Source organism: Pristiophorus japonicus, chromosome 15 (genome assembly GCF_044704955.1).
Source record: "Pristiophorus japonicus isolate sPriJap1 chromosome 15, sPriJap1.hap1, whole genome shotgun sequence".
NCBI classification, from domain to species: domain Eukaryota; kingdom Metazoa; phylum Chordata; class Chondrichthyes; family Pristiophoridae; genus Pristiophorus; species Pristiophorus japonicus.
In genome coordinates this window covers 3202698-3223983 of record NC_091991.1, presented here as the reverse complement: position 1 = coordinate 3223983, position 21286 = coordinate 3202698, and the positions used below count along the sequence as shown (strand labels likewise).

The 21286-nt window shown below is 44.7% G+C and overlaps 1 protein-coding gene across 3 annotated transcripts in view; it reads left to right on the top strand.

Moving 5' to 3' along the window:
- Positions 1 to 21286, top strand: part of LOC139281370 (coiled-coil domain-containing glutamate-rich protein 1) — a 119067-nt gene that overhangs the window by 80992 nt on the left and 16789 nt on the right. For 2 of the 3 annotated variants that reach the window (XR_011596866.1, XR_011596864.1), the window contains exon 3: positions 9625 to 10687. The exons of the other annotated variant lie outside the window; for it this stretch is intronic. The gene's annotated coding sequence lies outside the window, so the exon portion shown is untranslated. Of the gene's footprint in view, positions 1 to 9624; positions 10688 to 21286 lie in introns of those variants that run through there. 3 annotated transcript variants of the gene reach the window in all.

Here is a 21286-nt window from a genome sequence, read left to right as displayed (position 1 = left end):
AAGTCCAGCTGATTGTGGATGATAACTGCAATGAAAACGTTGATTAATCTGTAAAGCTTTACACATTTCTCTTATAACCGTTCCCGTGAAATGTGATCCGTTATCACTAGAAAGCTTAGCAGGGATTCCGAAGCGCGGTACAATTTCTTTTAACAAACATTTAGCAACAGTAGTGGCATCGGCCTTTTTACATGGAAAGGCTTCAATCCATCTAGAGAACACATCTACAATAACTAATACATACTTGAATCCCATACACATAGGTAATTCAATAAAATCCATTTGTAAATGTACAAAAGGCCCGACTGGATTTGGGTGGGAGGCAGATTCTACTTTTTCCGTCTTACCCGGATTCATTGTCTGACAGGTAACACAATTTTCACAGATTTGTTTTGCAATTGCCGAAATACCTGGTGCATACCAAGTTGCCAAAATATAATCTGCCAATCCCCCTTTGCCAGCATGTGTGAATGTATGAACACATCGGGCAATCCATGGAAGTAAGGATCTAGGGGCCACCACGCGGCCGTCATGGTGAACCCATATTCCTTCTGGATTTTTATAACATTGATCCTTCGTCCAGGTCACCACCTCCTCCGTACTGGCCTGTGTCTGAAAGGCCAGCACATCATTAATAGTGGGTGGCGGGTCTGAGCAATTATTTTTCCTTAGTGGGAACAATGACACCTGCATCCCCCCTTTTGACAGAGCTGCTGACTTAGCTGCATTATCAGCTCTGGCATTCCCAAGTGCCACCTCATTCGACTGGCCTGTATGTGCTTGGCATTTGATAATGGCAAGTTTCAAAGGGCATTGAATGGCTCGCAGGAGATTTTCCACTTGTTCTGCATTTTTGATAGGGGTTCCTGAAGAAGTCAGGTACTCGCGAATCTTCCAAATTTGTCCATAGTCATGTGATACCCCAAAAGCATACCTGGAGTCAGTGTAGATATTAACTGTGTGTCCTTCAGCCAGAATACAGGCTCGAGTTAACGCAAACAATTCGGCTTGTTAGGCTGAAAAGGAGTATGGAAGAGAGGCTATTTCGACAACATTAAACTGAGTTACAATTGCATAAGCTGCTCTCGGTTGGCCCCTATCATTTCGTAGGGCTGATCCGTCAACATAGTACACCAGATCAGGGTTACACATTGGTACATCTGTTAGATTGATACGTGGTTTAGTCACTAATTCGGTTACCATTTCACATGAATGGGGTTCGCCGTCGTCTTCCGCGGGGAGTAGAGTGGCTGGATTTAAGGTAGTACATCTTTTGATAAGGTTCGGATTTGATAACAGTTCGACCTCGTATTTAGTGGTTCTTGCGGAGGTTAGGTGTTGGGTGGCACATTTAGTAAGTAAAATCTCGACAGAGTGTGGGATATACAAAATGGTCTGATTTAGAGTTATTGTCTGAGCCTGTTGCATAGCATAATAAGCTGCTGCCAACGAAGGAAGACATCCTGGTAGTCCGCGTGCCACTGGGTCTAGTTGGGTACTGAAATACGCTACCGGTCGCTGCCTGTCCCCATGTATCTGAGTCAAAACAGATTGTGCAAAACCCGACTTGTGATGCACAAATAAGTTGAATAGCTTAGTGTAATCTGGTAATTCCCAAGGCTGGTGCTGAAGTGAGGGACTGCTTAAGACTCTGGAAAGCATTCCAGGATACTTCATTCCACATCCTTTAAGCATTGTGAGAATATAGTAGATTCATTCACAGCTCGTAGGTCATGGACACACCTCCATTTGTGTGGGCTTCTGAACTGGACGAATCTGTGTGTTACACGGACTTCTCATTTATGCTTATAGTGATTCACAGATCACAGAATGTAAAGTACTTGTTTTATAACTTTATTAAAAGGCTTCCAAACCCAAGATTTTTCCAATACACCCAAAATGTTGATCAAGGAGATCACCTGAAATATCTCAAAATCCCAATTCAAATATTGTACTGCCATTCTTTATCTAAAAAAAATCCTCTTACTGAGCTAGAAACTTTTGTACCAAGATTTTACACCAAGGACAATGAAAGTATACTCCCCCAGCCTGCACCTCGAGAGACCCACAAAGGCTTTTTTAAAAAAAAAAGTCATTACAACTTTTAACCACCGGGACCATGTCTCAACAAACCTATCCTTTGTGCATTTCCTAGCTCCGTAACTTCTCATCCGAATAAATCCACACCTGCGCTTCTAACTTAAAATGTCTTAAACTTCCCATATACAGGACAACACTATGAAGGGTTAAAAAAAAACTTCACTTTGTTTGAAAAAGTGGGTGGAGCTAAAACAAACAGGCAGCTCCACAACCTTTCCAAACAGGTTTCCAGACACAAGGAAAAAAGACAGAAGCACTCTCATTCAAAGACAAGACATTCACGCACTCTCATTCAAAGACAAGACATTCACAAGTCTCTCTCCATTCAATAAAGCTTTTTCTTTTACTAGCTTCATTTTTTTTTCATAAGTCACTATCAGGTTCTCTTTTTTTTTTACATTTGATTTACTTCCTCTGTTAATTTTACATGGGCTTGAAGAATCGGAACCCAGGCCTTTTCTATTACTTTCCTTTTTTTTTCTACCTGGATCTCTGTTTATACGACACTCCTCGAGACAAGTTGTTCTCTCTAAATTAAATGAACCATCGGGTGGAAATGGCCTGTTTTCACCCTTAGTCCACTTTACCGTTTTTGTTTCTTTGGTCAATTGAAGACTGACCACAATTCTGGAGCATGACATAGGCTGGTGTGCCTTTTGTGGTGTTTTAACTTGCTCCGGCACCCATTCTGGATGATTAAGATTTTCCACAGTTTCTGATCTCACAATCCTTTCGGCCAACCGAGTTCTCTACGCCCACTTCTCCTGGCCGTTACGTGGCCTGAAAAGGCTCTTAATTCGGGCTCAGTCTGGGTGTGTGAGATATGTTGGCACGAACCAATCGTAGTTGATCAATCAGTTACTGTTTCTTTTCTTAATCAATCCTTGTGTTTTTTTTTCCGAATCACAACTTTCCCTAGTGACTCTTCCCGTTTCTCTAATGGCAATGACTCACAAAGGTATTGCACACAACAGTAATACAAGGACAACAAACAATATTCCCGTGAGTACACAAATCATAACCTCTAAACAAATTCTCAGTCTGCGTTGTACGCCACTACAGACCGAGTCCTTAACTTATCCTAATAAAAAAACTGATAAAACTTAAGGTTCCGTACCCAAACTCTTTGATCGATTGCGCTCTTTTTTTTTTATAGTCTTATCACATAAGAACCCCTTCCGAATTAAAAACAATAAAAATCTTATCACATAAGAACCTGGAACCCTTTTCGATCGACTAGCGCTCCCTTACCTACTGAAACCTTCCCCGGGCTGTCTCGAGATTTTTTCCAGAACCTGTTCTCTTCTGCTGGCGAGCTGAGAAAGAAATGGTTATAAAAAAATACCTTTAACTTTTAAATGCCGAGTCTTGTAGATGCAGTACCTCCGCTGTGGACAACAGATTACATATGCGATTCAACAGTGAAGAAACCTCTTGTGAGCAAAAGGCTCACCTTGTTTGGCCACTGAAGCCTTTCACTGGAGAGGCACTTTGCCCGCATCCGTTTTACTCACAGGACAGAGAGTATGCATCTCGGTGGAACCTCCAAGTTATAACTGTCGAAATCTCGACCTCCGAAAAGAATGACTCCGACACTTACAGCTCCGGTAGAAGTTTCTTTAATTTACTTGCTCGCAAGGGGTAGGTCACACTCAGTCAAGGGCTAAGTGAACACCTCCGAAATGGTTCAGTTTAACAAGATATTTATACAGTAAAACCAAAGTTCTGGCCTCTCCCTGTGTATTGCTCTGTCTCACAGTCAGTGAATACAGATAAAGAGTTAATTACTATATCCTGGTCCTGACATGGTATCCAGATATTTCCTTTTGTCAGGGTTATCAGAAAGCCAAACGGCCATTACTCCATGAGTCATAGGTAATGGGCTATCACCTATCTTGTATTGTGTCAGGATTGTTCCAATTTCCTGGTCAGTTTATCTGTTTGCATCAAATGGATGAGGTCTCGGAAAGAGATAATGGCTAGAAGATAAGGGTGGGGTGACATGGAACTCCTGTAGTGTAGACAATAGGAGAGCACCATGGGGGGGTTACTTGTCTCAGCATGACTTGTCTCCTAGCTGTCTGATGGCCATCAGCCATCTAACAGCAGGTTTAGCTGTTTATGCAAGCTGACTGCTAAAATGCAGAAAGTTCTGGAAGGGCCAGGACTCCATTTTAATCAAAAGGCACACAAATACCGTATGGTATCAGCTTAGATAAAATACTTTCCACAGACTGGAGGAAATTAGAGATAGAAAAGGCTGAGGCCATGAGGGATTTGTAAACCGGGATGAGAATTTTAAAATTGAGGCATTGCCAGGCCGGGAGCCAATGTACATCAGCAATCACAGGGGTGATGGGCAAACGGGACTTGGTGCCAGTGAGGACACGGCAGCCAAGCTTTGGATGAGCTCCGGTTTGTGGAGGATGGAAGATGGAAGCTGGCCAAGGGAGTGTTGGAATAGTCCAGTCTGGAGGTAACCAAGGCATGAATGTGGGTTTCAGCAGCGGATGAGCGGAGTCGGGCGATGTTAGAGCTGGAAATAGGCTGTCCTGTGTAAGAATAAAAGTGTTAATAATTAAAATTGATTGTGTATGTATAAATGTTAAAAATGTAGATTAACGGAAAGGCCTGTTTGTGTTGAGATAAAATAGGAGCCCACAGATTGCCAGCAGGGGCTAAGTTTTGTAAGAAACAAAATGAAAGCCTCCAGAGCTGCTGCATGGGTTGTGTGTATTGGAAAGCCATTTAAACTAATCAGAGATGGCTGAGCCAGACCAGACAGCCACATGTGTGAGGAGAGCCAATAAGGAGCTGCTCGTGAGCCAAGATCCAATCATGAGGCTTGCAGAGGGACAATAGACTTGAGGGATTTAAAAACTCAAGCCACACAGGTTGTTCTCTCTCTTGGACGCATGGCACGAGACATCCCTGAAGACCAGTGGGACTGGATGGGCCCAGACCTGCTGGAAGTGTACGGGGGTATGCTTCTGGCCGGCAGTATGTCAGAATCAATGAGGAAAAGCATCATCACCCTCATCTACAAGCAGATGGGGGAGCGGGAGGAAATCAAAAACTGGCGGCCCATTTCACTGCTCAATGTGGACTACAAGATCCTGTCGAAGGTCATAGCAAACAAGGTCAAGTCTGCTCTGGAGCTGGTGATCCACCCGGACCAGACCTGCGCTGTCCCCGGCAGGAAGATCTCTGATAGCCTCGCGCTACTCAGAAATACGATCGCCTACGTGCGGGACCGGAGGGTGGCCACCTGCTTAATCAGCTTAGACCAGGAGAAGGCCTTTGACAGGATATCACACACGTACCTGATTGACGTGCTCTCCAAGATGGGTTTTGGGGAGGGCATCCGCAATTGGATCCAACTGCTCTACACAGACATCAGTAGCACAGTTCTAATCAACGGGTGAGAAACTAAAAGCTTTCTGATCAGGTCTGGAGTCAGGCAAGGCTGTCCTCTCTCCTCTGTCTTGTTTGAGTGTTGTATCGAGCCCTTTGCCGAGTCCATCAGGGAGGATGCAGGCATTAGGGGGGTGACGATCCCAGGCAGCGGAGGTGCTCAGGTCAAGACCTCCCTGTACACTGATGACGTCGTCGTCTTTTGCTCGGATCCGGAGTCGGTCCGCGGATTGCTCACAATCTATGATCAGTTTGAACTGGTCTCTGGGGCGAAGGTAAATCGCAGCAAAAGCGAGGCCATATTCTTTAGAAGCCGGTCCAACTGATTCTTTATTCCCTTCACCATGAAGTCAGATTACCTGAAGGTTTTGGGAATATGGTTCGGAGTGGACGGGGCGTGCGTCAAAAACTGGAAGCGTATCGCTAAAGCGAAACATAAACTGGGATGGTGGAAGCTGCACTCTCCATTGCAGGAAAGAACCTGGTCATCAGGAGTGAGGTGCTCTCGCTGTTGTACGTGGCACAGGTCTGGCCCATACCCCGCTCCTGTGCCGTGGTAGTCAACCGAGCCGTCTTTCACTTCGTCTGGAGATCGAAAATGGACTGTGTCTGCAGAGACACGATGTACAAATCTCTGGACAAGGGGGAAAAGGACGTTCCGAACGTGGCCCTCATCCTGATGCCCACCATCCTGATGGCCACCTTTGTGTGCGGTTGCATCAAGCTGTGCATAGACCCTTCGTACACAAACACCAAGTGTCAGTACGTGTTGGGATTCTATCTGTCCCCGGTGTTGCGAAGGATGGACCATGCCTCAGCACCTGTCCTTCGTGGAAAAGTTTTTCAAGAAAAACAATTGACCACAAGGCCATAAAGCAGTGGTCGGCTCGCAAGGTTGTGGACGCCCTACGGAAGGAGGAGATGGTGGATCCTGTCGGACGGTTCCCCGAGCAGACTGTCGAACTCGTTTAGCAGAATGTCTCATCGCCAGAACTTTCTTTCTCACAAGCACCAAGATGTAGCTTGGTTGGCAGTGATAAGGGCCCTACCCGTCAGATCCTTCGTGCACAGCCGGGGTTTCAGAGACACGGCACTCTGCTCCTGAGTTGGCTGTGGTGCGGACGAGACTGTCGTCCATCTCCTTCGGGACTGCCCCTTTGCAAGGCAGGTCTGGAAAGAGATGCAGTGGTTGCTGTCGAGATTCATCCCAAGCAGCTCCGTAACACAGGACTCTGTGCTCTACGGGCTGTTCCCAGGGACACACACCGAGACAGACATCACCTGCTGCTGGAGGGCCATCAACTCGGTCAAAGACGCTCTTTGGTCTTCCCGAAACTTGCTGGTCTTCCAGAGCAAGGAGATATCCACGTCTGCGTGTTGCAGACTGGCGCAATCCAAGATCCAGGATTACGTGCTGAGGGACGCACTAAAAATTGGTGCAGTCGCCGCAAAGGCACGGTGGGGAAGGGCCACAGTTTAAGGTCCTTCCGCCTCGATAAACCCAGGAGATGGAATCCGTATAAAGCTCCCCTCGGGCTGTAAACCTTTGTATACATAGAGCACCATGATTTGAAAACACCTATGCAGTGCCATGGATAATGCAAGTTCTGCAACTGTTTAGTAATGTATGTTGTAAAGAAATGTAACTGTACCCTCACCCGTTCTGTGTACCGTATAGTGCCACATGTAATGTAATTTGATGACTGTATTACGATGTATCCTGGATTGCACTGAATTGTACCCTGAAATGTAAAGCAAGCAAATGTATTGAACGGAACTGCCGTCAGCATCCAAATGTAGTGTATGGAATTGCTGATTGCATCCAAGTGTACTGAACTGCTTTCCAATGTATCGTGAAAATTTTTATATGAATAAAGTATATATTTTGAAATTTAAAAAAAGCTAAAACAGCAAGCCATGTGCCCAAACTAGCCAGCAGAAGGGACATAACGTATATCACTTGTTATTATGACCTCATTGTAGCTCTGTTGTAACATAACTGACAACTGTTGGTAATGTGCATGTGTGTGTCTTTTTAATAAACTCTTCTAATTGTTTGGAAACAATCGTCTCGCTGTCAAATGTAAGCCCAGAGATTCCGAAATCTTACACCTGGTGTTGGAACGGATATGGGGTTGGAAGCTCCTCTCTGGGTCAGATAGGGCACCAAGGTCCAGACCGACAAATGCCAATCTTCCAAAATGCAGCATACCCACACATTCATAAAATCAGTCCTATCGTATAGCGCTCAAAATCTGGTCCATTTCCCTCCAGGGCTCCCCCTGTCTTCCACACTCTTGAAGATATTGGCCCAAAAATCCAGAGGCTTCCTGCGGGCAGATGCCTCCGAGTGGAATCTTTTTATCGCTAAGTACCTGGTGGTCCCTGAGGAATGTATACTTCCGGTCCGAGGTCTAGCTGCACAGCCGAGCGCAGAGGCCCACGCATCCCAGGAGGGTAAGCACAACATGTGGGCCTGGGCCACCAATCACAGCGCAATATTCTCATTGATGGTGTGTGCCGTTTGTACGAGCTCCCATTACTATCATTGAGAATACCCCTCAAAACCCCCACACAACACAATAAATTAAAAACACCTCACATATTTAAAATGAATTGAAATTGAATTTAATTACACGTTTTAGAAAAAATTGTTTGTTGAAATTTTTAAAAATATGTTCTGATAGGGTTAAAAATAAACTTGCCTTAATGGACAGATAATTAGCCCAAATCTCTGTCCCGCGAATGTCCTCCCGGGGATGTGTACGCTCTGTCATCGCAAATGCTGGTTCTCGGCTCATGCGCATTGTGTCCCGACAACTGGCATTAGCGAGGCCTTGCCGGGTGCGTGCACACATCATACGCACCCGGAGAGGCCGCAATTTTCGAGCCATTTTTCTCGTGCCTGAGTTTGGCTGAAATGGGTGTTGTTTGCCATCCAGTACCTCACTCAGTTGGAACACCAGTGAGCGTTGGAGAGTTCTTGACCTGTCCTCGCCTTACCCTGTCCAATGTGTGAACTTCCAGCAAGGGTCACTGGACAGCTTGTGTGTGGCTGATTCCAACACACTCCTGACTGGCCTCCCACATTCTACCCTACGTAAACTCTGCTTCCCCATGTCCTACCTCTCTCCAAGTCCTGCTCACCCATCATCATAGGCAACCACTCGGGATCGAGGAAGACTTGCTTCCACTCTTAGCATGAGTCCTTAGATGACTGTACAGTCCAATACGAGAACCACAGTCTCTGTCACAGGTGGGACAGATAGTCGTTGAGGGAAAGGGTGGGTGGGGAGCCTGGTTTGCCGTACGTTCCTTCCGCTGCCTGCGCTTGATTTCTGCATGCTCTCGGCAACGAGACTCGAGAAGCTCAGCGCCCTCCCGGATGCACTTCCCCCACTTAGGGCGGTCTATGGCCAGGGACTCCCAGGTGTCGGTGGGGATGTCGCACTTTATCAGGGAGGCTTTGAGGGTGTCCTTGTAACCTTCACCCCTGTGCTTGCTGACCTGCAATGGTTCCCGGTCATACAACGCCTCGATTTCAAAATTTTCATCCTTATTTTCAAACCCCTCCCTCGCCTCGCCTCGCCTCTCCCTATCTAATCTTCTTCAGCCTTCCCCTCCCCCCGCCCCCCCCCCCCAAGAGATATCTGTGCTCCTCTAATTCTGCCCTCTTGAGAATCCCTCAATCACTCAACCATCGGTGGCTGTGTCTTCTGTTGCCTGGGCCCTAAGCTTTGAAACTCCCTCCTTAAACCTCTCTGCCTCTCTACCCCTCTTCTCCTTAAAACCTACCTCTTTGACCAAGCATCTGGTTACCTGCCCTAATTTCTGTGGCTGTCAAATTTGTTGTCTTCTAATACGCCCGTGAGGTGCCTTGGGACGTTTTACTATGTTAAAGGTGCTATTTCAATACAGGTTGTTATCCTCGCTATAATCCAGGGCACTGAGACCAGTTTTAGTGATATTGCTCTGAGATAGACTAACTGAGCGCAACCTCGGGAACAACCCTGGTGCTCTCCTGGGTGTTGTGGCTCAACTATTCAGTGGATGTTTGCTGAATGTATTATATTCACACATTTTTAATTTGTTTTTTTTTCTCCTTTTCAGATCCGCTAACTTGTCAAGCACCTTAAACCAGCTGAGGAGTCAAATGGGAAATCTGCTGTTTTTCAATGTCTTTCTTCAGTCACTGTTACTGATACAAGAGATTAGCCCGTGGTGACGTATTGTACAGTTTCAACCCTCCTTTAGCTGCAGAAATACTTGGCTTCCGCCCATTGCCTCTGCGTTGCTGGTTGACTTTGGAATGTTGGTTTGTCAGAAATTGTGGGCATGAATCAAAAGCCATCCATTATAGCATCAATACAGCAAACCACTTAATGCTGGCTCTCAAAGACTTCGATATGTTGTATCACCAAATCCTGACGTGTGTTTGTAGCCGATAGGATCTCCAAGCCTCAAAGGGTTGCCATGGCATTGAGGGTGGGACCAGGCAGAGGATCCCTCATGCTTGGAATCTCCTCCACCTCACTACCATTCGGTGACCTGGATGGCAGCTTGTAGTTGACATGGTGTTCAAAGTGAAGTTGTCTGGAGGTCCAGGCCTAGATTGCAACCTTGGTGTCATATTTGACCCTGAGCTGAGCTTCTGACCACATATCCGTACCAGCAATAAGACTACTTCCACCTGTAACATCGCCTGATTCCACCACTGCCTCGGCTCATCTACTACTGAAACCCTTAACCAAGACCAAGCTCCTCTGCATGGGCCGAGTACACACACACATTCCTACTGTCCCTGGGATTCATAGGATGCAAAGTGGGCCTCATGGCCTCGCTGCTGGCCCGTGCTGCACCTTCCCCGGGCCCCGACTTTGCCACTGGTACACACTGCGCCACCCCTGGTACACACTGCGCCACCCCTGGTACACACTGCGCCACCCCTGGGGCCCCCAGGCCGCGACCTCGTCGCTCCCCTGCTGCCCGCCGGTCCTGACCTCCGCTCCATACTGCCTCCAGCTCCAGTACAGCTGTGATCAGTCACTCCGTGTCTTACCTGAAACTTCTTTTAAGATCACTGGTTACTAGCAAATGAAGCAATGTGAATTTTGTAGTTTATATATACAGTGGGTCTGTTGTGTTGCTCAATGGAAGCTGGAGTCGGACCTCATGAGGACAGATGGATTTAATAACCATTTTAAATTGCTCATTTCGGTTTGTGTGTAATTTCTGTCTACTATTTATTCTTTTTAAAAAATAAATATAATGGACCTTCCTCTTATTCTGCAAAAGACCTGAAATATACTTCCATAATATAACAGATTATGTGGCATATTTTAGGTTTTGGGGGAATAAAGGGAATATTCATTAAAAGTAAATAATATGAGACTAAATAGTAGATGGAAATTATACAGAAATTGAAATGAATAATTTGAAATTTAATTGCAGAGATTTATCAATAAGTTGAATGAATACAAAATAGTATAAAATGTATTGTGTATATAGAGTATTTGTATGTATAGTATGTGTATTCAATTGAATTGGAAAGTGTATTTTGTATATAGATGTATAATAAGACTATCATAGAATGTTGTATTTGTGTCAGTTGTTGTCCTGTGTGGAAGGTTTTGTTCCCTTGGATCAGTTTGTCAAAGTGAGTGCACTGAAGCAGGAAAAACAGATACCAGGAGCTGGTGAGTTGACCTTGCATCATTTTGTAAGGTCAACCATTTTAATGCACTTTCTACTCACATTGGCCATGCACAAGAACCTGTTTAATCCATGGGTGGGCTATCCTGAGAGTCAGCAGCTCTTAAAGGGCCGTTGTGAAAATTTAAAGGATTTTTTCTTGGTGTACGCATTCCTGGTGCATTAATGATGCTAAATGCGCACAAGCATTGTACCACACAAAATGTAGCTGACTGGAAATCATGTACAAGAAATTTAGTGCAAAGTATGCCTAAACCTTCCAATTGGACCTGTATATTTAACTAATCTGTGTTTGATGAATATGTCTCGATCTCTCATGGTATTGCATACAGGGAGTCGAGGCCAAGTGTCTGTTCAGGTAGAGTGGGGTGAGAGGGTGGGGAAGAATTGGACCACCACAAGCAGACATAACTCAGTATTGTAAATCATTAAAAAATTGAAATCAGTGAATTTTGAAGCCAACAAGTTGTCACTGTGTTTTCTTAAGCTAGAAAAATTCAATTCTAATTACTTAGAAATTAAAATTTCTGCTTCATATGTCTAACACTTGAGGCAGAAAGGTGATGAGAGAGAGAGAGAGACAGACAGACAAAGACAGAGCAAGGAAGAGACACAGAAGATTGCATTGTAGCATTGCTATCTTTATTTTTAATCAGCTGAGATCTAGTTCAGTCTGATGTGAAATAGATAAATTCTGCATCTCATCCCATATGGAAATATTCTGTACCATTTCGGAATCGAGAGTGATAAGACCTTGTCATACTTTTTAATGTATTGCGATCACCAGTTAGTGGAATACCACCGGTCATGCGGAACAGGTTTGTTTTCCATGGTATCTGTGATCAGGTTCTGTGCACCCAACCAACCCTGAACCATATCTGGAATGCACTGCCTGAAAGGGCAGTGGAAACAGCTTCAATAGTCACCTCCAAAAGGGAAATTGGGTAAATACTTGCCTGGACTACGGGGACAGAACAGGGAGAGTGGGACTAATCGGATCACTCTTTCAAAGAGCCAGCAAAGGCACGCTGGGCCGAATGGCCTCCTCCTGTGCTGTAAGATTCTATGATGTACTGTCAAGATGCTCGTTCTTTTATTTCTCTTGGTTACTGCTTTCACTCAGTTAGCCCCGAGTCTACATATTCTGATGTAAAGCCATTGTTTAATCCTGAGCACTTGCATCTTGGGGCCCAAAATTTCTCTAGCACTAAGCAGGATTTATTTTCTCTCCAACTATTGACCTGCTAATGAAATGTGTAATTTATAAAAGAATGATTTTGTTAGTGGGTTGTTAATTATTGAAAATATAGGCACCGCCCCATTTTTCATATAAAGCAGCTTCAGCTAATATTATCAAATTGAGAGTTCCCAAAAGTGAGCGTGCAAAGTATCTTCGACCTTGATTTCAAAATTCTCAACCTGGTTTACAAATCCCTCCATGGTCTCTCCCCTCCCTATCTCTGTAATCTCTTCCAGCCCCACCATCTCCCGAGATGTCTGCGCTCCTCTAATTCTGCCCTCTTGAGCATCCTTGATTATAATCGCTCCACCATTGGTGGCCGTGCCTTCTGTTGCCTGAGCCCCAAGCTCTGGAACTCCCTCCCTAAACCTCTCCGCTGCTCTACCTCTCTTTCCTCCTTCAAGGTGCTCCTTAAAACCTACCTCTTTGACCAAGCTTTCAGTCATCTGCCGTAATTTCTTATGTAGTTCGGTGCCAAATTTATTTGTTTTGTCTTAAAACACTCCTGTGAAGCGTGTTGGGGTGTTAAAGGCGCTATATAAATACAAGTTGTTATCTATATATAATGCCTACGTCGTTTATTGCCGACAGTGGGATGCCACTTTCTATTAAAGTTATTTGCCCTTTATGCTTTCTTCATAAAAGAACAGACATTATAATCATCATTCTTGAACAAGGATACTTTCCCTAGATGGGGTGCAATGAAGGTTCACTAGATTGATTCCTGGGATGAGTGTGTTGTCCTATGATGATGATCAGGAGAGATTGAGTAGAATGGGTCTATACTCTCAGGAGTTTAGAAGAATAAGAGGTTATCTGATTGAAATACAAACTTTTGAAGGGGATTGACAGGATAGATGCAGGGAGGGTCTAGAACCGGGGGCACAGTCTCCGGATAAGGAGTCGACCATTTAGGACTGAGACGAGGAGAAACTTCACTACTCAGAGGGTTGTGAATCTTTGGAGTTCTCTACCCCAGAGGCCTGAGGAGGCTTAGTCGTTGAGTATATTCAAGGCTGAGATCAATAGATTTTTGGACCCTAAGGGAATTAAGGGATATGGAGATCAGATGGGAAAGTGGAGTAGAGATTGAAGGTCAGCCATGATATTGACTGACGGAGCAGGCTCGAAGGGCTGTAAGGCCTACTCCTGCTCCTATTTCTTATGTTCTTAAATGCTTAATGCGCTCATATCACATTCCTCTCTGTGCTATTTTAACTCCGTCTGTACAGAATAATTTGGTACATGTGCATTAAAGGCTGCAATGTAAAAAGCACCAATTATAATTGTTGCTCTTTAGTATAGTTATGAATAAACAATTCTCACCATCTAATCGGAGACCGTTGGTAGCAGACCGCAGGGATTAACAAACCCAATACTTGCGGTAGAACAGAGCTCAGTAGATCACTTGATGTGCAGTATCCGCCCATACATCACTCTTAAGACCATTTGTAAAATTGATGTGCAGACAGGAGTCTTTTCACCAGCCATTGATTTTTGAAAGTCATGCTTAATGCATTGATGTACACCTTTTTAAAGTGATACAGACTTGATACCAATACTGATTTTGAAGGGAAATGCTCTTGTGTTCAGTTACTGTTAGTCACGTTGGAAATTGTTGTTTCTCTGTATCTGAGTAAACTCGCTGAGCTCTCGTGTGAGCCCCAGTGTTTCTTCTTAAGACCACTTACCAGTTTATGCCCAAGGCTTCGGCTTGGCACAGTTGATTGTACCACGCCCTGAGTCAATAACAACAACTTTCATTTATATAGCGCCTTTTAATATAGCTAAGCCTCCCAAGATACTTCACAGGAGCGGTATCAAAGCAAATTTCACACAGAGCCACATAAGGAGATAATGGGCCTGAAATTCGGGTCGGAGGCTTCCTGCAGACGAACACGCCCCACCCGAGAATTTTAACGAAAGCACCTGGTGGTGTTGGAGGCGCCTGCGATTGTGGTGGGGAGGTCTGCCCTTCCCTCACTGCGGAGCGCGCTCCCGTCCTCGACGTTCCCACGCAGACGGTGCAGTCACGTGTGACTGCTCAACCAATCAGGTACAGCATTCTCAGCAATGGCAACTCCCTATCTACCTGTTCAGTTTTTTTCTCTCATTAATAGCAAACACACTAAATACAACAAAAAATAAAAAACACACCTCACATTATTAAAATTAATTGAAGATAAAGTTCATTAAATGTTTTTAAAAAATCCAAAAAATATATTTAAGTGTTTTAATAGGGTTTAAAATAAACTTACCTTAGTGGACAAGGTTTTTATCCTAAAAATGTGTTTTTAATTTTTATTTTTGTGTTTTTTTAAAACTCTTATGCTGGTAAAAGTCGGCTATGTGCCTGGTTTTACCAGACGCAAGAGTTTTAAGGATATTCGCTGGCAAGAGTTGGGCAAATAGCCCAATCTCGCCTCGCGAATGTCCTGACTGCAGATCGGAAAAGCTGCTTTTGGCACATGCACATTGCGCGCTGAAAACCGGCACAGGCTGGAAATTTAGCCCCATTAGGACCAGAAAGAGAGAGACAGAGGGGTTTAAGGCGGGAGGTCAGGAAAGTTGCAAGGCTCAATGCCCCTTCCAAGAGCGGAGTGTGTGATCTATGGAGATACTTCGGTGTGCTATTGTTCTGTTACTGCAGTGTTGATAGTGCCATCCTTCGGATGAGATGTTAAATGTCCCACTGGCCTGAGCTGGTGGTTCCAGTAAATATTGAAGGTCCAATGGTGAAATTGAAAGAACCGCAGCTATCTAACCTGGGCATCATTCTTATCTCACTCAACAGGTTTAGACAGTCTATCATCTCGGCGCTATTTGTGCGACCTTGATATACACAGAGTGGCTGCTGCATTCTCCTACACAACAGCAGTGACTGCACTTTGGAAAAAATAATTCATTCAATGCCCCTGGTGAGAGATTGTATACAATGGGCTGATACTCTCTGGAGTTTCGAAGAATGAAACATACAAGGTTCTGAGGGGGATTGACAGGGTAGATGCTGAGGTTATTTCCCTCTGGCTGGAGAGTCTAGAACTAGGGATCATAGTCTCAGGATAAGGGGTTGGCCATTTAAGACTGAGATGGGGAGGGTTGTGAATCTTTGGAATTCTCTGCCCAAGAGGGCTGTGGAGGCTGAATCTCGGAATATATTCAAGGCTGAGATAGACAGTTTTTTGGGTTCGGTGAGACGTTAAACCAAGACACCGTCCGCTCTCTCAGGTGGATGTAAAAGATCCCGTGGCGCTATTTTGAAGAGCAGCAGGGGGGGTTCTCCCAGGTGTCCTGGCCAATATTTATCCCTTAACCAACACCACTAAAAAAAAACCCAGATGATCCGGTTACTATCGCATTGTGGGAGCTTGCTGTGCAAAAATTGGCTGCGACATTTCCCTACATTACAGCAGTGACCACACTGGCTGTAAAGTGCTTTGGCATGTCATGATGCCATGAAAGGCACTATATAAATGCAAGTATTTCTTATAAGTAGATTAAACCTTTTAATAATTTAATGTTTAGGATGGATAGTTCTCACTTTTCTAATCGAATAAGTTACTAAGTTGCAATCCAAAGTTTAGTGTTTGTAATGGTGGCATTAACAGAAGATATGACCTTGAGTACTGAAACTCAAGTAAGTTCAACAAGAAGCAGGGCAGACTGCTGTGTATAATCCAAAGTGAAAGGTAGCTTGGTGTGTTATATAGCTATTGCAAAATCCCAGCACTTCCACTGTTTTCTAATCTTGCTCATACAGAGACCGAGTTTGCTGATACAGAAGCTATTAGCTTTTACTCACAGCAATTCATTAATTGGAATCTATATGGCGATCTGACTCAAAGGATTTTCACATCTTTCTTCTTCCGCATCAGTCATGTGTGAAGGTAGTTCAAATTCCGAGCTACGTCTAGGTTTCTGATGCACTGGCTTCAGGAACCTACAGGAAAAGACTTACTGAGGGGTGACCTAATAGAGGTCTTTAAAATTATGAAGGGTTTTGATGAGTGGATACAGAGAAAATGTTTCCTCTTGTGGAGAAGAGTATAACTAGAGGCCATCAATATAAGATAGTCACCAAGAAATCAAATGGGGAATTCAGAAGAAACTTCTTTACCCACAGAGTGGTGAGAATGTAGAACTTGCTACCACAGGTGTGTGTGTGTGTGTGTGTGATGAGTGAGTTTACAGTATTCAGTATATCGCGTTATTACATACATAACACACAGGGAGTGGTTAAGGTGAATGAGGAAAGATGGGAGGAGGCTCGAGTGGAGCATAAACGCCAGCATGGACTGGTTGGGCCGAATGGCCTGTTTCTGTGCCGCATATCCTATAATCCGATGTACTATTCGCTCCCACATCCCTCACCTGAACGGCACGCACCCAGACCATTGGTTGGCTTCCACAGAGTGAAGCATATTATCTCATCTATAAATAAATATTTATATCTGAAGCGCCAACAGCTCAAACAATAGCATTTTCCATTTTCTCTCATGTTGCCTGAAATGTGACTCCCGAGAGATAACGAGGCCAGCCTGCCGGGCAGGTACACAATGAGGCAGGTGTGCCCTTGTTCTCACCTCTAATGTTTTATGGATCGCCGCTGTGGCTGTGCAGAGTATTTTCTGTATAGATTCTTCTCTCTTTTCACCATCATCATCATAGGCAGTCCCTCAGAATCGAGGAAGACTTGCTTCCACTCTAAAAGTGATTTCTCAGGTGACTGTACAGTCCAATACGGGAATTACAGTCTCTGTCACAGGTGGGACAGACAGTGGTTGAAGGAAAGGGTGGGTGGGACAGGTTTGCCGCACGCTCCTTCCGCTGCCTGTGCTTGATTTCTGCATGCGCTCAGTGACGAGACTCTAGGTGCTCAGCGCCCTCCCGGATGCTCTTCCTGCACTTAGGACAGTCTTTGCCAGGAACTCCCAGGTGTCGGTGGGGATGTTGCACTCTATTAAGGAGGCTTTGAGAGTGTCCTTGAAACGTTTCCTCTGCCCACCTGGGGCTTGCTTGCTGTGTCGGAGTTCTGAGTAGAGCGCTTGCTTTGGGAGTCTTGTGTCGGGCATGCGGACATTGTGGCCTGCCCAGCGGAGCTGGTCGAGTGTGGTCAGTGCTTCGATGCTGGGGATATTGGCCTGATCGAGGACACTTCCCTTTACCTCCCCGCCCGTCCGTCTACAATTTCAGGAAGAAGAATTCAATAGCGTCCTGTCTCGTTTCTGTTATGAAAGCTCTTTTCTTTTAGTCCATCTTAGTTCTTCTAATAGGATGCTCAGTACCATTAGAGGTTTAATAATTTAATGTTTAGAAAAAGAAAGACTTTATATAGTGCCGGATGTCTCAAAGCGTTTTACAGCCAATTAACTAATTTTGGAGTGTAGTCACTGTTGTAATGTGGGAAATGCGGCAGCCAATTTGCGCACAGCAAGCTCCCACAAACAGCAATGTGATAATGACCAGATAATCTGTTTTTGTTATGTTGATTAAGGGATAAATATTGGTCCCAGGATACCAGGGATAACTCCCCTGCTCCTCTTCAAAATAGTGCCACGGGATCTTTTACGTCCACCTGAGAGAGCAGACGGGGCCTCAGTTTAACGTCTCATTCAAAAGACAGCACCTCCGACAGTGCGGCACTCCCTCAGCACTGTACTGAGAGTGTCAGCCTAGATTTATGTGCTCAAACCTCTGGAGTGGGACTTGAACCCACAACCTTCTGACTCAGGCGAGAGTGCTGCCCACTGAGCCATGGAAAAATCTGCCTTATTTATTATTCAAAATGTTGTAACTCAGTTTAACGGCTCAAACTGGTGGGACTGATGGAATCATTGCCAGGATGCAATGTGTGAAAGAAAAACAATGAACAATGCTTGAAATGTTAAATTAAACAATAGGCTGGAGTAGTTCTTTAACTTGCAAAGGCTTTAGACTTGCATACGGTTTTCACACCATTGTTTGGCTTAGTCATTTCTGTGAATGTGGGAAACAACTGGAATAACATTCTCGAACAGCAGGCACAATTGTTTTGCTTAAATCAATTATACACAGTGAAATAAAGTTTAGCTCTGGGCATGAAAAATGTCTTAGACAGACATTAAACCAGAAAGACGTCTGCCTCTCTTGGTTAGATGTAAAAGATCCCATGGCCTTATTTCGAAGAAGAGCCAGAGTCATGGTGGCCTGGGGCCAATACTTATCCCTCAATCAACATCACTTAAAAACAAATTATCTGGGTCACTATCACATTGCTGTTTGAGGGAGCTTGCTGTGCACAAATTGGATGCTGCGTTTCCCTACATTACAACAGTTACAACCCTACACTTCAAAAAGTACTTCAAAGGCTGTAAAGCGCTTTGGGACATCCTGAGGTTGTGAAAGGTGCTATATAAACATAAGGTTTTTTTCAGAAAAGTTCAGCTTGTGTGGTTCCAAAATGGGACCCGTTTGGGGAGGAAGAGTTACATTTCCTTTCTGACAACACTCTGGTGGTGTCAGTGTTGAGGGGCTAGAAAATTTGGATGAATCGCTCAATGGAGTCTATCATTGGGAATTAAATTAGTAAACAATCAGAGAACGTGTGTTAATCAAGGCCGGTTTCAAAAATTTCTACATCTGTCACCTGGTTATTCCTATCAAGGATGACACACACAGTAGCGTTTGTGACTAAGTGTGAAAAAGGTTAGCCAACTGAAAATTATTTTAGGGAACTATTCATGCACAATGATTGCAAATGATGCAAACAGGCCTGAAATCCAGAATAAAATAGCGGCTTGTGGATTCTTGGTCAGTGGCGATGGTGGGGTAACACCTTGCTCCAATCCTGCACTCTCACCCTCGAAAGGATCACAAGCCAAGATAGGGCTACAACACTGTAGCGGCTGATTCTCTGACCCACAGGGAAAGAGGAAGAGAGAGAGAGAGAGAGAGAGAAAGAAGGAAAGAATGATAGAGAAAGAAAAAGAAAAACGAGAGACAGAAAGAACAAATAAATGAAAGAAAGAGAAAGAAAAGAGCCATGCTAACACAAGAGTCTACTCTTAATTCAGTTACTGAATCCATGTTATCTGATAATTCAGTTGAAATTGCACAAAGTAAAAGTCTCTGAGTTTTTTTCATTAAAATTGTAGCATTTTGTACATATGTATATTTTTTGATTTTTTTTTTCTCTTGGAGGAGTGGGGTGGGAATCAACTTTGAATGCTCAGGGTTATTCTGTACTGGAACTTTGATTTTAAACTAATGATGTAGTTCAGAGATTATAGACACATGGAACGGTCGAGGGGAAAAAGAAATCTCTTACTAATTAATTGCGTCAGTTTCAGATCACTTGAATCCCTGACCTCTGTGTCACCAGCTTCTACAGCTGAATGCATCGAGAGTTAACCAGGCTGAAAGGAGCTGTCTGCATTTTTTGAATATATGGGGTTAGAATCTCCCTAGGCAGAAATGGCTGCTTATGTCATTTTTCCAGGGATTCCACCAAAATGATAGTAGGAGATCTGGAGAAGACCCGTGGAGATTCCGGCTCATGATCTTAATGTGGCTTCATTCATAAGAACAGGAGGAGGCCATTCGGTCCCTTAAGCCTGCTCCGTCATTCACTTAGGCCATAGCTGACCTATTACCAACGATGTCTCCGCAAGATCCTACAAATCCCCTGGGAGGAGAAACGCACCAACATCAGCGTCCTCACCCAGGCTAACATCCCCAGCATTGAAGCACTGACCACACTCGATCAGCTCCGCTGGGCAGGCCACATAGTTTGCATGCCGGACACGAGACTCCCAAAGCAAACGCTCTACTCTGAGCTTCTTCACGGCAAACGAGCCAAAGGTGGGCAGAGGAAACGTTACAAGGACACCCTCAAAGCCTCCCTGATAAAGTGCAACATCCCCACTGACACCTGGGAGTCCCTGGCCCAAGACCGCCCTAAATGGAGGAAGTGCATCCGGGAGGGCACTGAGCACCTCGAGTCTCAACGGCGAGCGTATGCAGAAATCAAGCGCAGGCAGCGGAAGGAGCGTGCGGCAAACCAGTCCCACCCACCCCTTCCCTCAACGACTATCTGTCCCACCTGTGATAGAGTCTGTGACTCTCGTATTGGACGGTTCAGCCACCAAAGAACTCATTTCAGATGTGGAAGCAAGTCTTCCTCGATTCACAGGGACTGCCTATGATGATAATGATGATGAGCTGAACTGAACCTCAACTGTATTTACAAGAACATCAACTTGCATTTATATAGCACTTTAAACGTACCAGGATGCTTCACAGGAGCGATTATAAAACTACATTTGACACCGAGCCACTTAGCAAATATTAGGACACATGACCAAAAAGAGGTAGGTTTTAAGGAGCGTCTTCAAGGAGGGGAGAGAGGCAGAGAGGTTTAGGGAGGGAGTTCCAGAGCTTGGGGCCCAGGCAACAGAAGACACGGCCACCAATGGTGGAGCGATTATAATCAGGGATATACAAGAGGTCAGAATTAGAGGAGCGCAGACATCTCAGAGGGTTGTAGGACTAGAGGAGGTTTCAAAGATAGGGAGGACGAGGCCATGGAGGGATTTGAAATCAACGGTGAGAATTTTTTAATTGAGGTCTTTGCTCTATATGTCTTTGTACACTTACCTAACAAAAATCTATCAATTAACCTCCGGCGTCCACAGCCTTTAAGAAAAATAAAAAGCAGGACACTTCCTACAATGTGAGGTCGATCCACAATGCCAGTCGAACACGGAATGCTTTAGCATAAGTGATTAGAACATAATTAGGAGCAGGAGTTGGCCATCTGGCCCCTCGAGCCTGCTCCACCAT